Source organism: Cavia porcellus, unplaced genomic scaffold (assembly GCF_034190915.1).
Source record: "Cavia porcellus strain 051 isolate PalLab524CR breed Dunkin Hartley unplaced genomic scaffold, mCavPor4.1 scaffold_53, whole genome shotgun sequence".
Taxonomy (NCBI): Eukaryota; Metazoa; Chordata; class Mammalia; order Rodentia; family Caviidae; genus Cavia; species Cavia porcellus.
The window spans coordinates 2,974,667-2,999,780 of record NW_026947536.1 but is presented as its reverse complement, the minus strand read 5'-3'; positions in this window follow the sequence as shown (position 1 = coordinate 2,999,780).

Sequence of the window (25,114 nt, the reverse complement as noted above, 5' to 3'; positions counted from 1 at the left end):
TTTTTATTTCTATCTAGCATGTCTTTCAGTAATCCTTCTAGGGTTGGTTTGGTGGACATGAATTTCTTCAGTTGTTCTTTGTCATTGAAGTATCTTGTTTCTCCATTAAATTTGAAACACACTTTTTCTGGGTACATCAGTCTAGGTTGAAAGTTTTTTTCTGTTAGGGCTTGAAATTGTTCACTCCAAGCTCATCTTAACCTGAAAGTTTGTGCTGAAAAGTTTGCCTTAATAGTAATCCTAGTTTTTCCTGGACAGTTGAGTTGTGTCTTTTCTCTAACAGATTTAGTATTCTGTTTTTAAGCTGTATGTCTGGGATCTTAATTATTATATGTTTGACCATAGACTTATGTTTGTTGTGACTGTTTTGCACTTTGTGTGTCTCACTTTTTTGTATATCAGAATTTTCCTCATGTTTGGAAATTTTTCTGTTATTATTTATGTGAATAGCTTAGTTGTGTCATTTGCATTGACTCCTGCATCTTCACTGATGTCTATTAGTGTTACATTGCTTCCCTTGGCATCATGTTGAAGCTGATGGATTGTCATTTCATGATGCTATTTTTATATGTTCTATACTTTCATGATCACTCCCTGCAATACTGTCCTCAAATTATGCAATTCTATCCTCAGCTTCATTTAAATGGTTTTGCCAGCTTTCAATATATATTTTTTTTGTTGCTTGGATATCTCTTTGCATATGTTTCAGAAATTCTGCTTGTTTTCTACATTGTTCATTCATAGTTTCAATTTACCATGCTCCTGTATTTTTTGTTTCATCTATTTCTTCTCTAGCTATGTTGAGAAACTTGTTTAGTACAGTTGTTACTTCTGTTATTTCTTTACATGAGACATTATTTCTAATTTGATTTCCTCTATAGCATCATAGATCTATTTCTTTACTTCACTTGCTATCTTTTGAAGTTTCTGATTTATAAGTTTTAAAGTCCTCTATTTCAATGTGGGTTTGTCTTGCTCCTGATGGACTATATCTTTGAGATTGCATTTTGCCTTTTCTTTTTGTCATTTTCACATAGGTATAACACCCATGTTGGGACTGTTTTACTCACATTTTGCTTTAACTCTTTAAGCCGCTCCCATATTTCAAAGCTGTCTAGATTGTACACATGTATTATGGGTAGAGAGGAACAGTCCCCTGAGTCCCTTTCCTTGGGCTAGGGGCTCCTGCATCTCCATCTACTGTCAAGTCATAGGCCTGTCATGCAATACCAGGGAACTCTGACAAGAACTGTCCTAGTCATGGGGCCTTAACTTCAGGAGAAGTCAGTGCTCCCTGGGTCATGCCAGTGTGACTTCCACAGGAGCCAACTGTGATTCCAAATCCTCCATGGGATTCACAAGTCTATCACTTCTAAGGCCTTCAACATGCCCTTGGCAGTCACATGAACCCTTCCCAGTTTCTACATTCCTCCTATCATTTTCAATTATCAGGTAAGTGAATATGCATTCCACAAGAGAAACCCTGTTTATGTTTTGAAGAGCACAAAAGCAGACTTTCTTTTTTTACGCAAAATACACTGGTATTGGTGAGGAAGTGCACAAAGGAAATTTCTTCTATCTTGCTTGTGGTACATTCACTTCAGAAATCATTTTGACAGTTAATTTCAGATTAACTCATCTGACTTTCTTACAATTCTGTGCATACAATCCTCTCTATGTTATGAAGAGAATTTTATAAGATATTCACATGAACTTTGATTAAAACAACTGAAAACTGAAATGTTAATATCCAATAACATTTGAATGAATAAAAAAAAAACTACAGAAAACCATGAAGTGAGAACCTACTAAAGAAAATCCATAGGAAAACACTGTACAGTAATCTCACTGTACATAATCTTTAATGATTATGATTGGTGAAAGAAGACAGAGAGGTCAAATTCTGTCCAGTCATTACATACATTTTCAAAATATGACAGGACACGTGTGATAGAAGATAGGTCAGTTAATATAAGAGATGAACTCTGTTGTCTCAGAGTTGCTGTGTATCAGGAATCCAGGAGACTTTGCTGGGTCTGTTACTATCATATCTCTGTAAAGACAGGCTCAGGGAGATGGCACTAGGGCAGAATTTGCTCTCAGGGTCTGTCCCTTGTTTATAGGCAGGACCCTATGCAAAAGCCTGATCACTTTTGGACTGTTTTCCTTTTTCTCACTCAAAGCTCATCAGCCTCTCCTCTTGCAAGCTTCAGAGACAGCAATGGCTTCCCCACAGCCCGAGATCCAGAGAGGGAGAAAAATGAATACTAAAATGTAAAAAAGAACATAAGAGGGAAAGTACAAAAGATGCATAACAGTTATTTTAATGTGTGAACCTTACTATTCGCATCACATGATGTCTGCCATAGTCAGTTATTTAAGAGTGAGTAAGGAGCTGGGGAGAGAGCTCAGCGTAGAGTACTTGCTTACCATGCATGATGCCCTGGGCTCAATTTCAGCACTGCTAATGCAAAATAACAACACTAATAATAACAATAATAATAATTCACTAAGTGAGGCCCATAATGTAGGGAATGGGCTACTCAGCTTTTTGCATCAGAAGGTCAGCTATCAGCTATTGAGTAGGAGTCAGGTCATGGGAGTGCTAATTCAAATAAGTGTGAATGTAGAAGCAATGGCAGAAGATTTGGGGGTGCAAATCCATCCATAGTGCTTGCATAGCCTGTGTGAGGTCCTGACTCGAGGCCATACACCAGTACAGAGATTGTGATGCTTAGGGAACATAAAGATGATTGAATTGAAGAACTTCTGCCCCCTCACAATGCCACCAGGGAATACGTCCAGGAGGTCAGTGTCATTTCTACCACCAGGCAGCACTGTATACCATGTTCATTGCATCTGTTCCTGGATTTAACGTCTAATTCTGTACACTATGTACACAAGACACCAGCCAACAGGCATTACAATTGTCATCTCAGACTGGTGATAATGTCCCTAGGAAGTAGATGCCAGGATGACCTCTATAGTGCATGGGGACACTCTGTGAAAGACCTGAGGCATGGTGTCTTGTCTAGGTTTATGTAGGAAATCAGGAGGAGGATTTGGGTCTAAACCCAGATCTTTCTCCTCAGAGCTGTGACCCTGTCAGCACTGCTGGTTTTTCTTAGCCTTGGGGAAGCCTTGCCTCCTACCATGGATCTATCACTTGGGTGAAGCTGTTCTATTCATTGTGAAGGACACCAGAGAGTCATTCCACAGGCTTCCAAGTTATCCACAGCAGGAATCTCTGGGGGATAACATAGGACACAGGTTCACACAGACATCATAAAAGGAGCTGGTGAGCGCCTTTAACCACCAATTTAGTAGGCTGTGACCCTGATGCAACAACCAGAGCAAATGTAGCCACTGTTCTCTTGTGATTCCATGTTATCCAGGACACAACTCCCTCTAAAGAACAGATCAGGTACTATCCACATTACTGTGAATGTGCCTAACTTCCTGAACTCTGTATATGTGAACACATAATAGGGGAAGAAGTGTCCCCAGAAGGCACACATAATGGAATGATGCATCACTATATGAACTGAAGAGGAAGGGATGGCAGGCAGAACACACTCCCTCTGACTACTCACTTCACAGATATTTACAGTGCAGCAAACCTGTAGAGTAAGCTCAAGTAGAGTAATACTGTAGACACCATTCTCTTTCTCACAGAGACACAACCACAAGGCTGGGAAAGGAAGATGGATTTCATGCTTTCGTAAAGAACGGAGGACAGATGGTCCCAGAAATTTTAGGGACTACTATCAGCAGAGGAAGGCTTCCTGGGACAGCACTGTACCATTCAAGGCAGAGAGAAGGCTGGGCTGGACTCTCTGCAATTGGAGCAGGAGGCTGGTGTCCAATTCTACAAGATGTCCCAGCGGAATTGGACAAGCCTGAGCTCACTGAACCTGAGCACTGCCTTCAGAAGATTTTGGCTTTGGCCTGTGGACCTCTAGGGAGTGCATGAGACACTTGACAAGGAGAAAGACTGCCAGTCTTGGGACCTCCTGCAACCCTGAGGCATGCAGAAATGAGTTGGTCAAAGCTGAATGGGAAATTTGCTGGGGTGGATTTGTGCACAGAGTTGTCTGTGACAGGCACTTGGAGGTTCTAGGGCCTGCAAGGAGCAAGAACAGTTGGTGATTGTTCTACTTCTGCTGATGTAGGGCTGGTACCTGACCAACCTCAAGTCCCAACTGCAGAGCTTTGGACATCTGTACCTCCAATGACCTCACCAGCTCTGGGATCAAAGTGAAAACTAAGGTCAGACACCCTGTCTTAAGGAATTCCATAACTGGCACTTTTACTCATTCCATGATAGATGTCTTGAACTCCACTTAGGGCCAAGTCCTACAAAACACCTGCTTTTACTTTCCCATCCCCTTGTAACCTCTCCCCTGTATTTCTTTCAGTTTTGATTTTTACTCCTATGTCTATATTCTCAACATCAAATTCTAAGGTAATTTTAATTAAAAGTTAAGATATCATGCATCTCAATATATTCAATTCAGTAGCACATCATCACATCACCAATTTGTACACTTTCCACATCCATTGAGTTCCAGCACTCTGCTCAGTTTTGGACCCTTCCATATCCTTGTACTCTCTTGCTACTCCCCACCCACTCTGACTTCTTCACCCTGTGATTTAATACTCTGGGTCTTTAATGTTCATGCATCAGATTATATTTGGCCAAATATTCCTAGAGGAGACTGGCTGCTATTGCTCTTCGAGAGAAGAGAAAATCCCAGGTAGACCAAAATGTATAGATAAAATGTGAAGACTATTGTTTATCAACTCATCTTTTCATGTTGGAAAAGCTTTCCCATGATTTCAGTGGTACAAGGAAGAGAGAAAGATCTAATTCTTTACATTTGAAAAACACAGAAACAAGAATAATGTAGAATCCACAATAAGAAATCTTTGCTTGCAAGCAGCAGGCAGATAAATATTTTCTATTAGAAGTGACAAAGTGGTGTCATGAGTCCATTCTGTGAGAGATGAAAAATTCTTGTAATTCAAAAGAGAATCACCACATGTAAACAAATGTAGAAAACACTGAGCTTCCCAAAGCTGATTCATGCAGGCACACATCCCTGACATGTGCTGTGTCCCCATCTGATGGCAGGTTTTAAGACAAGTGCTGAACATCACTAGGGAGAACATGGTGTGCAGAGAAGAGCCCTGTCCAGTAGCTCCCATCACAGCTCTACACAGGTGTCCCCGGACCTTGCAGTGCTCACAATAGAGATTTATCCCACACAGAGATCCGCATAACTTTTCAAGCTTTCTGTTCAAAACGGTGGTTCACAGCACCGTTTAAAGCAGGAGGAAACTGGGAGCCTTGCTACACTCCCATAGTGAGTTCAAGGCATCAGAGTGGGTCACGAGAACCAGGGAAAGTTGCTGGGATGCTGAGCTCAGTCTCTCTGTGCCCGCAGGGAAAGAGGACAAGGAAACTGATCATGAAATAATACAAGGATGAGAGAAGAATGTGTGCATGGAGGATCTTGGTTTTGAAAATGAAATGTCTCTGACATCAATGTTTGTCCATAAACAGACATATAAGAATCTATGCCCAAGAATGGTGTCTCACCAGTGTACTTACTTATGCAAACCCTGACTCAAAATTAAAAAAAAAATTAAAAACAGAATTTACTGTAGTTCTGTGCAAGGGCCTGCATTTACTTCCCAGAATTGAGTTAAAAAATTTGGTAGCAAGTTGAAGGGTTGCAGAACACCATTGCCTGGTCTTTCTGGAGAGCAGTGTGCCCCAAGCAGCTTGAGCTTCCACATCTTTCTTGGGCACTTTGATTTTAAAGAATGATCAGTTCTATGAGGGATGGGGAAAGAAGGATTTTCATAAAAGAATACAAATTCTCATTAACAATGGAGAAGAAATTTTCAATGATTACTAAACTGCATAGTGACCACAGTTAATAAGAAGGATAGCTTTCAAAACTGCTAAACAATGGGATTTGCAGTTGTGGTCACTGTGAAAGTTTTTGTAGGTTAGCAAGATGGTAGGCACATTAACTAGATTGATTCTTTCTAAAAAGGAGCCATAGATCAAAAGCACATGTTACCCCAGAAACATTCGTAATTATTGTGATTTACCAAAGGAGGATATCCTATGCCTGTACTCCTAGCACTCCGGGAGGATAAGGAAGGATGACCACAAGTTTAAACCCAACTTGGAGAGCTGAGTGAATTATTCAGAGATTGTCTGAAAAATAAAAAAAAAAAAACAAATTTTAAAGTGCATGGGCATATAGCTCATACAGAAATCCCTGGGATCATTGAACACAGTGTATTAACCGCTATTCTGTCATGAAAAAAATTAATCTATTTATAAAAGTTTTTCATTCTTTATTAATATACCTGTGCTACATTAAAATAAAAAAGAGGAAAAAAAGTGTTTGTTTGTTTGTTTTATTTTAATTTGAGACAAGGTATTGCTATGTACTGCAGGCTGACCTTGACTCAACATGTATTTCAGGCTAGCCTTGAACTCCCTGTGATCCTCGTGTCTAACCCTCCCATGTGCTGGGATTACAGGCATGCACCACTATGCCTTGCAAGATTGTGCTTTTTTTTTAATTGTAAAGAGGATAAAACCAAATGAAACAAAACAGAATAGAATCAATCAAAACAAAAGGATGAACATGGTACATCAGTTAAAAATAAAATCCAACAGTACGTTGTGTGGCCTCTCAGCTGGTACAGAAAATGACTTAACACCTTGCTGAACTCCAAATTTCTCCAGATAATTGGGCAAATGCCTAAATTCTGAAAGGTGTCTATTGTTAACATGTCTTGTCTATGAAGCAATTCATTTCAAGTACCAGGGAAAGAACACAGAACTTTGACTTACTATTTCCAATGTCTGGAATTTATCCCAAGAAAAAAAGATATATGCTCAATGCAGTTTTTCTAAGAGGAACTAGACTTGTGTACATGGTCAGTCGCAGGATAACTAAGTAAAACTCTACCTATGTATATAATATAAATATTCAACACTACGCAAATACATAAATGATGTGAGCAGAACTGAGAAGTATGGTTAGAGACAGCCGAATACGGACAAGATGGGCATTCTGCAGCAGGTTCAACAATGTGGGTGAATTATTTTTTTGTGGATTTAAATTTTTAAACTGCTGATCACACTTCCTCATCCCTCAAAGCCCCGTGCCACATTCAGACTCCTCACAAAGCTTAAACACCCAAGAGGCACCAATATTAAAACAAGCAGAAAGCCCTTATCAATGGAATGGACTGGAGACAAAGCATGTGCAGGTAGAATAACTGCTATCTTAGTATATTATCTAGGTCCTCTCAGTCTGCAGGGAGGAGCTCCAAGTGGAATAAAATCGTCCTATTGGGGTAAATGTCCATGGCTCAGCAGGGCCAGGCTCACTGAGAGTAGAGGCCATGTGAGACCCCCAGCCGCCCTCTCCACAGGTCCCACACTAGGGCTGAGCTCCCAACAGCACCTCGGGGGGGCGCGGAAAGGATCCCGGGCCACGTGCCAGCCTGGCCATGCGACCCCGACAGAGAGGAGGGAGGAAAGGAGGGCCCTGAAGACCTGAGGCTAGATCGCCCCAGTGCCTCGCCCGCCACCTCCCCGGACCCCCGACCAAGGTCACCTGAGACGCTAACATCGGGGCCAACAGGCCGCACCGCCACTCAACACCAGCTGCCGCCCGCCTACCTGGCCCAAACCCCAGTCCCAATCCAGCTGCAGCCTAGGCTGAAAGGAAGGAAGCGTGCTCAGGTCTCCAGAAGGGGTCGCTAGCGGCAAAATGGCCACTCCATGCATCCCCTGTGAAGCGTGGCCAGGGGCGGGGCGGGACTGAGTGGGATGCGGAGGCCAGTGGCTAGGGACCGTCCCTGGGCGCGGGCAGCCCAGGTTGAGCCCGGTGGAGTGAAATCTTCGCTTGAGGCCAGGGGGTGGGGCCAAGAGATGTGAGGGGCGGGGCCAGAAGCTGGGACCCAGGAGGTGCAGAGCCCTCCAGGAGGCAAGAATGAGGCGGTGGGCGTGGCAGTGGGGGTTAGGGTTTCTCTGACGCTGGGTGTGGCTGCAGGTTGAGCTGCTGGGAGACTGAGCCCCAGGCCTGCTGTGAGAGGAAGCAGAGGAGTGGACTGAGTCTGAGGCTTGGAATTTATAAATGTCTGGACTCAAATCTTCCAGGGCCTGACACTTAGGTGCACTGCTTCTCTTCTGGGAGCCTCAATTTAAACTATTCTTATTCTCGTATTATTTTGCTTTGAAATATTGTGTGGTTTTTTTCTATTAAAAACACAAACTGTGATGAATGGGAATAATCATCTCTTGGCACTGCTGTGAAGATCCAATGAAAACCCTGCAGAGCTCTTCCCAAGTGCTCAGATGCCATTGTTGTTTGTGTTGTTGCCCTTCTTTTATTACAGAGAAATGAGTGCTTCCTGTATCCATCGTCTAATGTCTTCATAACTTAAAAATATGTTTACATGCTTATGTAACACACTAACAAACATATGTAACACAGGTGTAAGGCCAGAGCCTCTCTGAGGTGCTTTATATAAGTTAATTCTTACAAGAGTAGGGGTTAGGAATTATTTTCATTTTCATAGCTGTGTGAGCCAAGACACCAACATTTAATACCTTTTCCAATTACAAAGGAGTGGACAAAATTTAAACCCAGTGGGCCTCATATTAACACCTCTGTTAACTAACCCATACTTTGCACCACACTGCTACAGTTCTGCTTTGGATTTTTCACATGAGTGAGGCATGAAGTTGTTCATGGGAGGTTGCACAGGTAGCTAGAGGCAGTTTGTGTCAGGGTTCACCAGAGAGTCAGCTTTAATTGTGTGTGTGTGTGTGTGTGTGTGTGTGTGTGTGTGTGTGTACCTGTGTATGTGTCACACATAAAGGATTTACAAAGTAAGATTAGAATGGCCATCTGCAGAGTCATGGGGAGAACACAAAAGGGCCATGTACACCTTGGAGATGCTGAACAATTGGCTGAAGGTAACATGGACTGTTCGTGGGCACTGTGTGAACATTTGTTGGCCTGCTTTGGGAAACCAAGAAAGATTTTCTGGGGTGAGGTCCCAAGGTCAGAGAATGTACATGTTCAAGACATCAGCAACAGTGGTAGTCAGTGTGGAGCAGAGCAGAGAACCACTGTTTTTGTTGTATAATTCTTACAGTTTGTTATCTCATATTTACATTCTTGTATAGTGCTCTAAGCAGTCCATGGTGGCCAGGAAGCAGAGTAGAGGGACAGCACCAGGGAGGAAGAAGCCAGAGACCAGATGGAGTACCTAGCATCATTCCTCCATGACCCCTACAGATGAGCACAGAAGTACGCTTTACTAATCCCTTGGACAGCTCTCAAGCCCATAAAGTTGACAAAGAAGTCAATCATAACATAGCAGAAGTTTTGTGATGTCAAAATTATAGATGATTTATATATGCATACATATATATATATATATATATATATATATATATATATATACATGTATAGTATTTTGGGTTTTTTCCACCTTTAAAATTCTATCCAAAGTAAAAAAATGCTGAATTTTATGTAACAGAAATAAACTTTCCTTAGGTACATTTTATAAAATGAACTGAAAAAGACTGAAAAATAAATGAACAAGAGTTTTAAAAAAACAGGTTTTAAAAATACTCACAGGAAGAGCCAGAAATCTTTACTCTGCTTTGAACAACTTCTTGAAAGACAGTTAAACAATTTCTAAGTTAAACATGCAAGACCTGAAATATTCAACTTCACACTGAGTATCTTCCCCTTGTAAATCAGTGCTACAGCTATACAAACACAAGAATGACTACAGCAACTTTATTTTTGAGATCAAACTGGAAACACCATACAGGGCCTCAGCTGATGGACACATGAGGATCTGTGGTTCATCCACATAGTGGGGTGTGTTGGCTCAGCCACTGACAAGGAGCAGCACTTGGGAAACCTAACATGGTTATGAGGATTGAATAAACCCTAACACCTCTCCCCAAAACAAAAACAAAAACCTTCTGCATCCTGTGTGGTTACAGACCTGTCACCTCTAGAAAATGCAAAGTGTTTCCCAGAGACAAAAAGCAGACACGTTGCTTAGGAAGGAAGGAAGCAATTATAAGCAGCCATAAGGAAAATGTGAAGGTGATGTATACATCACTGCTTTGGTGACGATTTTCAAGGGGCTCATGTATGACAAGACTCCTAGAGGATTTTTGTTTGTTTTTAGTTTTAGTTTTTGGTACCAGGAACCAAACACAGGACCCTGTGCTTGCCAGGGAGCACTTTGCCACTGAGCTATATCCCTGGCCCATGTCAATTTTCATCCAATTTTGTATTTTAAACCTGTAAGTTCATTGTATGTCAATTATAATGAAATAAAATTGGTTTTAAAACACTTCTCATCTGAGCTATCCACAAAAGCTTTATTTACTTATAGATTTACTAACAAGCAATTTTGTTTATCTATAGATTTATTTCTAAGCAGTTTTGTTTATTTATAGATTATTTTATACAAAGTTTGTTTATTTATAGATTTATTTATTTTTTGCTGTGCTAAAGATTGAATCCAGTACCTTGGTCATTTTATCATAATTTATTCCCAGACAGAGCCTTGCTAAGTTGCTAAGTTGTTTACATTGGGCTGGAATTTTATTACATTTATTAGCATTTTTGTATAGTTAAGTATAACAAAGGAAACTAAATTGAGTAGTCTCAAGTAAATCAATAAATACTGCTTAACAATCAATAGCTGGGTGTGACGGTACATGCGTGTAATCCTGGCACTTAGGAAGCTGAGGCAGGAGGATTGTTGCAAGCTCTAGGTCAGCCTAATTCACATACTGAGTTGAAGGCCAGCCTGAACTACACAGTGAGAGTCTTAAAAATGAATTAATAAAATAAAATAAGATAAACCCTGGACTAAGGCAAGGAATTATCTTCTAGTCCAAAGCATGGGCATCTTCAGAGGTTTTACTTTCGAAGGTGTTATGGTTTGTATCTGGGTGTCCCCACCAAAGCCTCATGAAGTCACAGAAGCAGCTAAACCTAGCATCTGTGATTGGTTCAATGTTTAGTGCTGTGATTGGTGATGAAAGTGTTTCACCTTCCCGGGGTTTGAATTATCAGAGTAAAAGAGGTCTCACCAGTCCATGTGAGAGAAGTGAGAAAGTCTTGTAATTAAAAAGGAAATCACCACTAGTGGCCAACAGGTGCAGAAATCATTCAACCTCCCAAAGTTGATTCAACCAGGCACAAATCACTGAGAAGTGCTGTGTCACCATCCAATGACACATTTTAAGGTAGGAGCTGAACAGCACTGGAGAGAACATTGGGGACAGCGCAGAGTCCTGTTCTGTAGCTCCCATCACAGCTGTATACAGAGCCATCCTTAGACCTCAGAGGACTAAGAAGAGAGGTTTCTCCAACACAGAATGCTACACAAATTTTCAAGATTTCTTTTCAAGATTTCTTTTCAAGAGTTTGATTCACAGTACTGTTTGAAGCAGGAAGGAACTGGCACCATCCCTAGCCTTCATGTAGAGCATGCACAGGAGAGCTGTTTGGAGGATGCCATGCATGATTGTTGGAGGGAACTCTGGCCAAGGCCATTGAGGTGCAGGTCTAGGGGTGAAAAACTCATAGCACAGCAAGGTTTTTCATTGGCTAACCAGTGTGCTGGGAGTCTACACAGCAAACCAGTGCTTCACAACACCAGGGACAACACCGAGCAAGGGCATTTGGATGCCAAAGTGGCCAGTCAGGTGAAGGGCAGCCCTGACTGACACAGCTGAGCAGAGTATCCCTCTGGAGCTGAACCCCCAGCAGGTCCAGCTCACTTCTTTTTCAGGTCTGTCAGCAAGGACATCACACAGAAGCACGGCAACACATTTGAAGTTTGCTCAAACTAAATCATTTAGCTTCCTTTTGAAGAAACGATTGAAAATGCACAAGTCTGAGAAAAACAAGGCTGAGAAGAGCATTCTGCATGTTGTGTAAATAAATCGACCCTTTACAAGTCATGGAAATAATGCCTGTGGGAGAGTCTGCAATGGCAGAGTTGTGAAACCTCATGCATGCAGGTTTCACCATTGCAAAAGTATATCTCCAAATAAATGCTACATGGACATGACTTCCCTTTGGAACTGCATAACAGCAATCTAGATTTACTGAGCCACCTCAGTAAACTCAAGGCAAAACCTACCAGATGATTCCATCACCCAAATGTGAGGGTTCAGCAGCTCTGCTCCCTGCTTGATGCTACTGCTGGTTGACAATTTCAAGGTGTTTCTATCTGCACAAACCATCCCTGCCCACTTAGCTCATGATTGCCTCGGTGTGGATCAGACTATGTCTTTACATAAAACCCCACCATGATTTCAGGATGAGTAGCAGTCTCTTGTTTACTGGAAATTATTTTTGAAGGTTGGGTGTAAGAATCCTTAGACCATGTGCTTAGCAAGTTGAGGGGAAATGAGATTGTTTGAAGTAAATTTAGGAAACTCATTTGTCAGTGACAGATTCAGTTGATATTGAAGCCCATAAGTTATGGGTAAACAGGCATGAGTCAGGGATTGCCTTACAAAATGCTGGAAGGCACAGCAGTGTCCCCAAGTTCAGTTTCTGCTTTGATTCCCTTAGTCTACCAAGCTTGAGAGCGTATTCTCAGCATTCAAGCACATAGGGTTTGAACTACAGTAGAAATGTGTAAAAACTTCTGTTAACTGGGGACTGAAAATACAAAGAAATGTTTTTTGGCAAAATGCAGTTCTAAATATATGCTTAAATAAACAAAGAAGCCAGAAAAAATAACAACAAAGAGAAATGTAATGACAATATTGTGTTTTGTTCCAATGCCACTGCCTCAGTCTCAAAGATAGGAGCAAAATTTCCAGAGTAGAAGGGTCACTGAAGACAGTGGTCTTGGTGGTCTTCATCCCCAGAGTTGCAGTTGCCTGCCCACTAAACCAGAGGAATTCAGGATAGCACTTGAATCCTGGTGGAGGCTGAGATAAGGACCCAGGAACTGAGGCCCCTGGGGCTGAGGAATCAGAGTTTTTGCTGCATCCTGGCTGCTCTGCCTTCCCTTGCCTGCAGGGCTGCAGCATGGATGAGGTGGGGGAAAAGGGTGTAAGGCAGGCAGTGCTAAGCTCCTGTGCAAGCTGCACATTCCCTGTGCTGCCTGAAAGCAGCAAGATTCAGGACTTTCTTGCTGGAAAAATAGACACTGAAGTAAATCTCTTGTCCCATGGCAGTAGCAGGCACAGGTCAGCATGTTGGCTTTTATGGTAGGAAGGGCAGGGACACCCACCACAGCAGGATGCTCATGGCTTTATGTGTTGGAATTTTTAGAAGTTAGACATGAGCGATGTGTTGGCTTGCTGAATACCAAGCCTCCTTATTTTATATTTACAGTGATATTTGAAGTGTCTGTATTGTGCATAACTTTCAGTATATATAATGAAATTAAATCATCCATTTTCACATACCTATTCAAGAAATTAGCCACAATTAAATATTAACTGATTTGAATAAAATGAATATTGAATACAACACTACAAATAATGCAATGGAATGGAAAAATGGAAAAAATACCAAAAAGGCTTCTCCCCAGGTTCAGTGCTCTGCATTCCAGGAGCCTCTCTCTTCTGTCCTTGCCTGCTATTCAGGCCTGGGTCTCTTCATTGCTGGGTGGAGAGAGGGCCAGGCATTGAGCTCTTCTATCATCTCAGGTCGGATCCAGGGCATGGCCTAGGACATGGCCTTCTTTCAGCATTTTCTGTGACTATAATTGTATAATTGACTCAGCAGCTCTGCTGTGGTACATTCATGGTTTCTAACTATCCACACTCATAACCGAATAAGAAGAGATCACAGGTGTCTCTCAATCTCATTTTTTATAATGAGGCCATAGAAGTGGAATTTCCAGGTTAAATGTATATAAATTGAATTTCCTGATCATAAAATTCACACTAAAATTCACCATAGAGTTGGAGCCTGGAAGGGCAAGCCCGGGGCTGCTCAGATCTCTGTGGAAATCTGAAGTAGGGGGAAGATGGACCATGCAGATGTGGAGTACACCACGGCACCTAGTAGTGTACCATGGGCAAGAAAATCTCAGGTCCAGGACTCCTTATCCATCAGTCAGCTTCTCAGGAAACAGCATACATTGCATGCTTGATAAGAGAGGGCTGTTGTGGCCCTGCTGTCCAAGTTCCTCCCTGCAGTCCTGAGTCCCCATGTCTCACTCAGGGGAACTCTGTACAAGAATATCAGCATGTTTCAGAGCCTACCTTGAGTGAATGTCTTCCACCCAGGTGAGATCTCAACTGCCACAGGTGGGTTAACCACAGCTGTGGAGCAGGACAGGTGTTTACAGGAAGCAGGTCAGGAGGTGAGGACCCTGCATGCAGCTAATGGTACAAAGCCTGAAATAAGAGACCTGGCCCTAGCCTGCCCCAGTGTCCTCCAGGAGTAACTGCACCCTGCAACAATGTGCTTTAAAAGACTAAATAACTTAACAGATTACTCACAAAAATATATACTGTAGGGGTAGTTTGAAGATACAAAAGTAAAGTGCTACATCCCTAAGTAAAATGTGATGTGATCCTTAATCCAGACATGATCTCCTATGGTGTCCCTGACCCACACCCTCAGAAGAAAACACACCATTTGACATAGCATTAACAAACACGGTCAATGAGTCAACAATCATAACTGCTTAATAACAACAACAAATGCCAGGATATGATAAATGCCCTGCTGACTTGTATGAAGTGTATACTAAAGAATAAATACTGGATCTGGCCATATTGGGACTTAGGCAGCTGAACAAGAAAACAATTCTCCTGCCTTCCTGGCAAGCACCCCTGATGCAAGCCAGGAGGAGAACCAGTCAGCATCTCCGGTGAGCATACTGGTGCTTGGACTGAGAGCCATACATCTCACTTACCTACCCTTGGTCAGCAAGGAGAGGCAGAATTCTGAGTATCTCTTGGGAAGAGACTGTGTGCAATATAGAAAATATTGGGGATTTTCTTCTATCTTGTGTTTGAAAACAAATGTCTTTAATCTTTTGCTGTGTTTAATTGTTTTGCTCTATTCAATATTATCTTTTGACTGGTTTTAAAATGTTCTGTGTTTGTTTGGATTTCACTATAACTAATTGAATGGAAACCAACTGTGAAGATAATGAGATATACTATGGTACCTATTACTGTTATCATGGTCCCTTGGTGTGAAGTTCCGTACCAATTTCAGTGCATTGTCTCAATTTGCTTGTTCTGTTTGCTCTGTTTTATTTTACTATCTTCAAAATAAAATTTTGAAAAAGAATAAATACTAATCATTTTTCATGTCTTTCAATTGAAGGGAACCACCACAAATTCCTTTTAGATGACGAAGTCACCCTGATAATGAAGCCAGACCATAATGCATTAAAAAATGGTAATGCTCTAATGGCCGATATTCTTAATCAACATACCCAAAAATATTCAACTAAATGCTCATCAGCTAAATTCACCTGCACATGAAAATTTTAAATACCACAATGAACACTGGGTTCACCCTCAGTGGTGCTAGAATGGTTCCTCTTGCACAAATCATTCAGTGTCACTTGCCACTGCATGAGTCACAGCTAACCCCCCAGAGAAATGGAAAAATCACTTTGCGAGATTCAAAAGTTCACCATCCTTTCATGATAAAAAATATTCACACACCATGTGCAGGAGGGATGAATCTCAGCACAGCAAAGTACAGACATGACAAACCCATCACTGAATCATGCTCAGAGGCTGACAAGCTGCAAGATTTGCTTCTCAGGTCAGGAACAAGACCAGGCTTTGAACTCTTTCAACACAGTACTTGACGTCCTAGTCCTAGAATTTAGTCAACAATAAGAACCCAAAAGTTCACCAACTCAGAAAGGAAGACTTAATAGGTATCTCTGTTTCCTGAGGACACAACATTTCATATAAGAAACTTAAAACTCAACTGAAAAACTTTTATAACAAATGGACAAATAACTTCAGTTTCAAAGTACAATATCCATATGTCATAATCAATTCATATCTATGTGCTTCAAACAAATTGCAGCCTCATTTACAAGGAGCACAATTCGTTTCATAATTCATCCAAAAGAATTAATACTCATGTAAAATTTAAACCAAACTCGCCTGTTCTTGGAAAATTGTAGAAATTGAAGCAATGAGTGAAGTGGCACTAAGAGAAGAAAAGACAGACTGTGATGGTGGATGGGAAGGATTCATGTTGTTATAATGTACATGCTGCCCAGAGCAACCAGGTGTTTAAATGCCATTCCTGTCAAAATATCAGTTCCATTTTGGCACTGATAGAAAAAACAAAATGAAAATGCACAGGGAAAGACAAAGAGTCATCCTATAGCCATGGAAAAAACATTAAAGTTAGAGGCAACAAAAACATATTTTTCTGGTATATAATAAAGTGACAACAGTCAAAAGGGTCCTATACTGCAAGAACTGGAACACAGATTTAAAAAGCCAGCCCAGTGGAGAAAAACTCATACAGTCACCAGGAATTTTGTTTTTTTTTCTCCTTTTTCCTGACCTCCCCACCCCCTCCCCTGCTTTCTTTCATTTCCCTTTCCTTTAGTGTTTTTTCTTTTTCTTTTTCAGTTATTGGTCAAGTTCTTCCTGTGTAGCTCTGGCCTAAGCTGAACTCAGAGTGTGTGGCAGGCTTGTCTGGAACTCCCAGGAATCCTGCTGCCTCAGCCTCCTGAGTGCAGGCATTGCAGGCATTTTCAACATTCCATGCTCAGCCAATGAATTTTTAACAACACTATGATGAAACCAGGTCTGGTGGAGTGTCTTGTAATGCCAGCAGTCTGGAAGTCTGAGGCAGCAACATCACAAATTTAAGGAGAGCCTCAGCAGTATAGCCACTTCTCCAGAACCTGGAAGAAAATAAAAAGAATTTTAAATGTGGAAGGCCATGGAGCTAAGTGAAAATCTCAGTATTCAATCCATAGAAACTGAATGCAAAACAAAAAAAAAAACTTGGTAAGTCCAACAGTAGAAAAAACAGTATTTTACACTGCCCTGGCTTTCTGGAGGGCAGTGTGCCCCAAGTGGCATTAACTTTCACACTTTTCATGTGGTTTGACTTCAAACAATCATCAAAATCCATGAGGGATAAAAAAAAATAAACAGAAATTGCTTCAAGTACATCAAGTCTCAATCCCAGTGCTGAAGGCATTTGCAGTGATATTCTGAAGCACATGATGACCACCATTGCAAGACAGAGAATCTACAAACAGCGTTAATGGGATTTTCAATCTTACTTACTTTGAAAAAACTGCCATTTGGGAGGTTGATATATAGCTTAACTAGAGGCACTCTTTCTGCAAAGTGTCTAAAGATCAAAGCCAAATATTTCATTCTATGAATGCACAAAATTCCTGCTGATTACCAACTCAAGATAATGTACACTTGCAATCCTAGCACTCTGGGAGAAGGAGGGAGATTGAATAAGGAAAGGTTTAAGCCTCACCTGGGAAACTCACAATCTTAGTGAGATCATGCCTTAAAATTTGTAAAAAGATTAACAAATTTTACAAATGTATGAAAATATAAATCATTAAGAAATCATTTTGCACAATACAGTAGCCAATGTTATTCTCTCATTATTCTTCTGTATTTTATCCTTTTACAGACTTAACAATAGTATCTTTTATGTGGACCTTATTAATATGTACTAGAGTTACATTAAAATAAGATAAGAAAGTCTTTCCAAACAACAGTAATCCTTTGCTCAAACCCTACTTCCATATATAAATTTAGTACTAAAATAAAAAGAACCATCAAATTCTCTTTATACTATGCTCCCAAATCCTAAGAGTGTATACTCAGTAACATATCTACATTCATCTCAGTTAAAAGGTCAAAAAATTGAAACAGTTGAACTTCTTGGCAGTAGATCAATGTCTACCTCATGGTCAACCTAATGCTCAGTATGCTGACTAAAGTGCATATGTAAGAAAAATTCATCAAGATTTGATTTGTCTATTTATAAGTGATTTTTGTGTCTTTTTAAACCTTTTTAATGTATTTTTATTTGAATTTATTTATTTATTTTTGAGACAGGATCTTTCTATGAAGTTTAGGCTTTCATTGAACTCACATTGTAGCCCAGGCTGACCTCAACTCACAGCAATCTTACTGCCTCAGCCTTGTAACTTCTGGCATTAGAGATGTTTACTACAAAACCTGGTTCTTATTAACTTTTTAAATTTTTTTCCAAAATTAAATTACCCAGTGATATGTCATAGTTTATCAGGTGAATTATACAAAATGAAATCAGAAAGCACTGAAAATGCACTGAAGGAGACTCAAAATCCTCACCAACACTAAACATAGTGTAACATAACATAACATAACATATTATATTATAGCATAAAAAAACACAACAAAACAAAGCAAAACAAAATAAGAAAACAGAGTGGGAGATTTCATTCAGCAGTATAAGTGCCCACTTAGCAAACCTGAGGTCATAAGTTCAATCCTCAGTACCAAAAGAAAACAACCACCTAACTCTGATTGTAAAAAATGCTTGCAAGTGTACCTTAACAGTTTGTAAGCTAATCATACACAAGACATATAATCTGGCAATTTCACATCTAAGTACTTTTTCTTTGAAATAAGTCTATGTCCACTCAAGACCGTGTATAAGAATGGCTGTGGCAGCTGGCTTTCCAGGGTCAACCTGAAAACAGAACAAATGGGGTCAGTAGATGGGTGACAGATGCATGCACAAGTTGCAATTGTAGGGTTCAGCCCCATGAGACTGTGTGGTGGCTCCACTATCAATAAAAAGCAGTATGTGGAGACAAATTCTCCAGGAGGGATGGCCTTGTTTCCTCTTCAGCACGGGGTAATGATTTCCATGGCCTTGAAAAGCCTCCCCTTGTCCTCACCACCTGCTGTCCCTCCTCAAAGGAGGTCAGAGAATGGAGCACTACAGTGTGTGGCTGAGATAAACATGAGTAAAACTTGCTATGAATCCTCCTTTCCTGGACACATGGGTGTTATAACATGAAACATTTCATATCCTTCAAGTAAAGTTATTATGGGCATTATGGGAACATCTCCATGCTCCTTATTGACAATGAAATGAAACTAAAATAAGTACAGAAAAGACAGTCAAAATAAAATTTGAGAAATCTCGAAATGAAGAAACTGTGCACCTCATCCTCAAGGGAAAGGGTCTTTTGGATGGAAAAGTCTAACAGCACACATATTTTGCTAGTTTTTTAACTTACTGTTTCTAAGGAGGACACAGATTAGCTCACAATAAAAACAAAGGAGGCATCGGAGGGGGAGCCTCAACTGTGGACCCCAGCACATGACCTCACTTCCTTGGTGATAAGTCCAAACAGAAGTATGCTCAGGGTAGGAATTCTTAGGGATGGCAAAGTGTCCATGGCCCACAGGTATCACTAGAAAGTGGGTGGCTGTCATCAAGCCAAAATACACATGAAGACACCCTGTGTGAAGACACTTTTCTGAGTATTGTCCATGATCTTCTAAGCAGAACAGGTGCAACCATTGCCCTTTTGAGTTTTGATGTTCTTTGAAGGCCACAGAGTCAGAATTGGCAGCAGAACAGTTATTGTTCACCTCAAGGAAGTCTTTCTGTGTCCAAGGCCAACCTTAGAAGAGGTTACAGATCATGTAGGAGGAGTTCTGCAGAGACCAAGAGAACTGGGCAGCAGATCTTTGCCTGACCTAGACACTGCAGAAAGGCGGGAGAGACATCGATGATTCCTCACTTCTCAGATATTCATGGAGCAGCAGCCCTGAGCCCTTGAGTGCAAAGACATGGCAGATATCAGCCTTTGCCTTTGTTGAGCTGACCTGCAGTGGGGAAGGGCAGGGAGAAACTGTCATGCTTCCCTAAAGAAGGGAGTGGTGTCATAAAACTAAACAACTCACTATACAAATATATTTTCTTTTATTTTCCTTCCTACTAGATCCTGGCCACCACTCATCCTATGTCCTGGTAATTTACCTTTCCTACCTTTTCTGTATCACTGCAGTTATGTTTCTCCTCTGCCTTACCCTGCTGTAAGTAACTGTTTAATCTCACCTTGTCTGAGAAGGGAAAATCCAGACAGATTGCATCAATTTCTCATGCATGTATTCATGGAATCTTGGTAGGGCATAGAAAAAGAATTCAGGAATATTTTGTAATTATTAGGATTCTTTGTTTTGTTAATTATGTTCCTGGATTTATCAACATATACACATCAAAACTGCTCCATGTTTAATTACATGTAGGTTTCATATCCATTTCGTATCCATCACATGTACAAGGTTTCATATCCATCACATGTACATTTCATATCCATTTCATATGAAAGAGGCTAACACTCTTTTGTCACACAGCAGCACCATGGGAGTGTCACACCCATGTTTATACTTTAGATATTTCCAAAGATAAATTATTAATTTATGAGTGCTAAACAGGAAAAAAATCACAAAAGTAAAGTATTGTAGTAGTAATACAACCATTAAAATTTGAGGCACTCTGTGTTCCAAAGAAAGTCTATAACCCAGTAGAGAAAGTGCAGTGTCACAGGCAGTGTGTCCATTGAATTCCCCTGTGGTTTATTTCCATGCAATGTCATGAATATGGCTGTCTATGTCCTCTTCTCTGGACAGAGTCAATTTGCATAAAGTCTGGCTCAGCATATCACCACCTATAAGTTTCAGTTCTTACCCAGTAGTTCAGTCAAAGAACAAGACACATGAACAAAGCCCAATTAAGAATAATGAGGCCTTGTGTACATAAGAAAAGAAACATAACTGTCAAGGAGGCAAACAAGTGGGAGAAATGAGCACTGGGAAACATCAGTGGCATCAGGTCCCAGGTAGTAAAAACCAGCCCAGAACTCGAATCCACCAGGATCCTGGCAGGGCTGGGGTAGATGGGGGGACCAAAGAGCTCTCCATGACTCCTCAGGAGCTGGGGTGCAGTCTTGAATCACAGATCTGCTGTGTCATGGTGTAAATCCCTGCAGCCTTCACAGAGGCCAGCTGATTGGTTGCTCCATGCTATAAATGCTCCAGGCTGAAGTTATTCCCCCAAGTCCTGACTGCACAGTGCTGCCACTGGGGGTTGGCAGCAGGAGAGGTTAGGTCACTGATTCAGCAGCCACTGGGTTTCCCACAAAGAAATAACTGAGCATGTGGGTGCCCCAGTGTGAACTAAGGTGTAGCTCCTGAATTCAATGGATGATAGAAAGTTTTCCCATGGTCTTTGAATCAAGTGGGCCTAAAAAGTGTCACAGGCTTGGGGCAAGGCCTCAGTGACAGTGAGTGGTGAGTTCTAAGTCCAGGATTTGCCCTGCCCAATGGACTGCATGTGGCAATGTCAATGTGAGGTAACCTGAAGATGATGGCCTTAGTAGGGATGGTATCAAATTACAGGCAGGTGTGGATGGGGATAGTGCCCAGGTGAAGAGAACCCCATGTGACTCTCTAGTGCCTCACCCCTGAGCATGCTAGAAACTCCACAGTAAAGGACTATGTGTGTTATTCCACTCCTGATGGACATTTAAAACCAGTGCTCATAGAGGGACAATGTTAGGCCCAAGGCCCAGGACATGGGCAGAGTGAAGAGGATCAGGGAGAAATCCAAAGGAGAAAAGCCTCCGAGCACAGGAAGCAGCCCACTCCCAAAGGCATTAGAAAAGCAGCCCCCAAGCTCCTGGGACCTGAACCTAAACATGTGGGACTGATTTCAAGCGGCATCCCAAGGGATACACACATGTGCACACACACGCACACACACACGCACACACACACACACACACACACACACACACACACAAACACACACTGATGCCCTTGGCACCCACTGGGTTGCTCAGAGGAAAACTGATCTGATTCATTCAATCTACATGCCTCAAATTTTTACCTTATTCCTGGGCTGAACTAGGCTGGCACCAACACAGAACAGGGCAATATGTCACTAGCCACCCAGAAGCTGGAAGGCTGGAGGAGAGGGACAAATCACTGCAGAATGTAGTGGAAGAGAAGACCCAGTGCTATATCCTAATAAAGCAAGGGTGCAGAGAGGTCAAGGTCACTACATGGGGGCATCTGAACAGCCTCACTGAGATGGAACTGATGCCTGAACCTGAGACATGTGGGCCCTAATGCTGTACAGAGTTGAGTCTGTGTGGCAGAAGACAGAGTATGAACTGGTTGTCCCACCTTCCTACTTCCCTTGTCAACTCAAACAAGACATAATGCCTCTCATTTCCTTTCCAATGTTTCCCCCTGAACTATAGCATCTGCTTCCTAAGGACATCATCAGAAATGAGAGATGACACTTTTAAACCTTGTGAGCTGGTGTCATGTGTACACAGTATACACAATTACAGGTGAATTCCATCAAAGGCTGGAAGGGAGGTGAACAAAGTGCACACAAGCCTGATTCCTGCTGTATGGTGGTGTAAATGACACTAACCTCCTGGATGTGTTTCCCCGGTGGCATCATGAGGGGGCAGAAGGTCATCAGACCAGCCATCATTTTGTTCCCTAAGCATCTTAATTTCTTCTATGTATTGGTGTTGTGGCCTCAAGTGAGGACGTAACACAGGCTAAGCAAGCACTATGGATGCAGATGCACCCCCAAATCTACCAGCACTGTGCCTACATTCACATCTGTGTGAATCACCACAACCATGGCAAGGGTGCTCAACTGCTGACAGTTCACCTTCTGATGGCCACCTTCTGAGTAGCCCATTCCTTGAGCGTGGGTCACACATAGTGAATTTTGTTCCGGTTTGTATTAGCCAGGCTGAAATTTAGCCCAGGTCTTCACACATGGTAGGCAAGTGCTCTATCCTGAGTTCTCTCCCAAACTCCTTACTTGTTCTTAATAACAGAACATGGTAGACGTAATGGGATGTGACTATCAAGGGTTCACACATAAAATGACTGTGACCAACCTCCTGATCTCTCCCTCCTCTGTTCTTCCTTCCTTCCTCTCTGTTTCATTCTGTCTTCCTCTCTAGATCTCTGACTATCTCTGCATTTTCCCTGAGGAGAGGCTGACTCTTTGCAGAGAAAAAGGTTAACAGACAGATGAGACATCAGACCTCCATCCTAAATGTGTTCCTGCCTGTTAGCAAGAGAGAGAGCCTGAGAACAGATTCTGCCACAGCAGTGTTTCTGCTGAGCCTGCAGCCTGGTCAGGAGAAACTATGGTGCATCCCCCAGCAGCACCTCCTGAATTCCTAACCCATAGAACCTGAGAGAATTGAAGTTTACCTATTGTACCTAAGTTTACAGCCAAGCATACATCAGTGTTCATTGATGCACTATAGCAGATTTGAGGTGCTGTCCCAACCCCTGTCCCTCCCCCACTCCTCCCCTCCCTTATTCTCACCAGGCCTTCTGTTCTCTCTTTTCATCTCTTTCTTGACTAAAAAAAATTTGACTTTGAATCTCTAAATTGTTCATACTCTGTCTTCTGCCACACAGACTCAACTCTGTACAGCATTAGGGCCCACATGTCTCAGGTTCAGGCATCAGTTCCATCTCAGTTAGGCTATTCAGATGCCCCCATGTAGTGACCTTGACCTCTCTGCACCCTTGCTTTATTGGGATATAGTGCTGGGTCTTCTCTTCCACTACATTCTGCAGTGATTTGTCCCTCTCCTCCAGCCTTCCAGCTTCTGGGTGGCTAGTGACAAATTGCCCTGTTCTGTGTTGGTGCCAGCCTAGTTCAGCCCAGGAATAAGGTAAAAATTTGAGGCATGTAGATTGAATGAATCAGATCAGTTTTCCTCTGAGCAACCCAGTGGGTGCCAAGGGCATCACTGTGTGTGTGTGTGTGTGTGTGTGTGTGTGTGTGTGTGTGTGTGTGCGTGTGTGTGCACATGTGTGTATCCCTTGGGATGCCGCTTGAAATCAGTCCCACATGTTTAGGCTCAGGTCCCAGGAGCTTGGGGGCTGCTTTTCTAATGCCTTTGGGAGTGGGCTGCTTCCTGTGCTTGGAGGTTTTTCTCCTTTGGACTTCTCCCCGATCCTCTTCACTCTGCCCATGTCCTGGGCCTTGGGCCTAACATTGTTCCTCTATGAGCACTGGTTTTAAATGTCCATCAGGAGTGGAATAACACACATAGTCCTTTACTGTGGAGTTTCTAGCATGCTCAGGGGTGAGGCACTAGAGGGTCACATGGGGTTCTCTTCACCTGGGCACTATCCCCATCCACACCTGCCTGTAATTTGATACCATCCCTACTAAGGCCATCATCTTCAGGTTACCTCACATTGCCATTGTCACATGCAGTCCATTGGGCAGGGCAAATCCTGGACTTAGAACTCACCACTCACTGTCACTGAGGCCTTGCCCCAAGCCTGTGACACTTTTTAGGCCCACTTGATTCAAAGACCATGGGAAAACTTTCTATCATCCATTGAATTCAGGAGCTACACCTTAGTTCACACTGGGGCACCCACATGCTCAGTTATTTCTTTGTGGGAAACCCAGTGGCTGCTGAATCAGTGACCTAACCTCTCCTGCTGCCAACCCCCAGTGGCAGCACTGTGCAGTCAGGACTTGGGGGAATAACTTCAGCCTGGAGCGTTTATAGCTTGGAGCAACCAATCAGCTGGCCTCTGTGAAGGCTGCAGGGATTTACACCATGACACAGCAGATCTGTGATTCAAGACTGCACCCCAGCTCCTGAGGAGTCATGGAGAGCTCTTGGGTCCCCCCATCTACCCCAGCCCTGCCAGGATCCTGGTGAATTCGAGTTCTGGGCTGGTTTTTACTACCTGGGACCTGATGCCACTGCTGCTTCCCAGTGCTCATTTCTTCAGCTTGTTTGCCTCCCTGACCATTATATTCCTTTTCTTATGTACACAAAGCCTCATTATTCTTAATTGGGCTTTGTTCATGTGTCTTGTTCTTTGACTGAACTACTGGGTAAGAACTGAAACTTATAGGTGGAGACATGCTGAGCCAGACTTATGCAAAGTTACTCTGTCCACAGAAGATGACAAAGGCAGCCATATTCATGACATTACATGGAA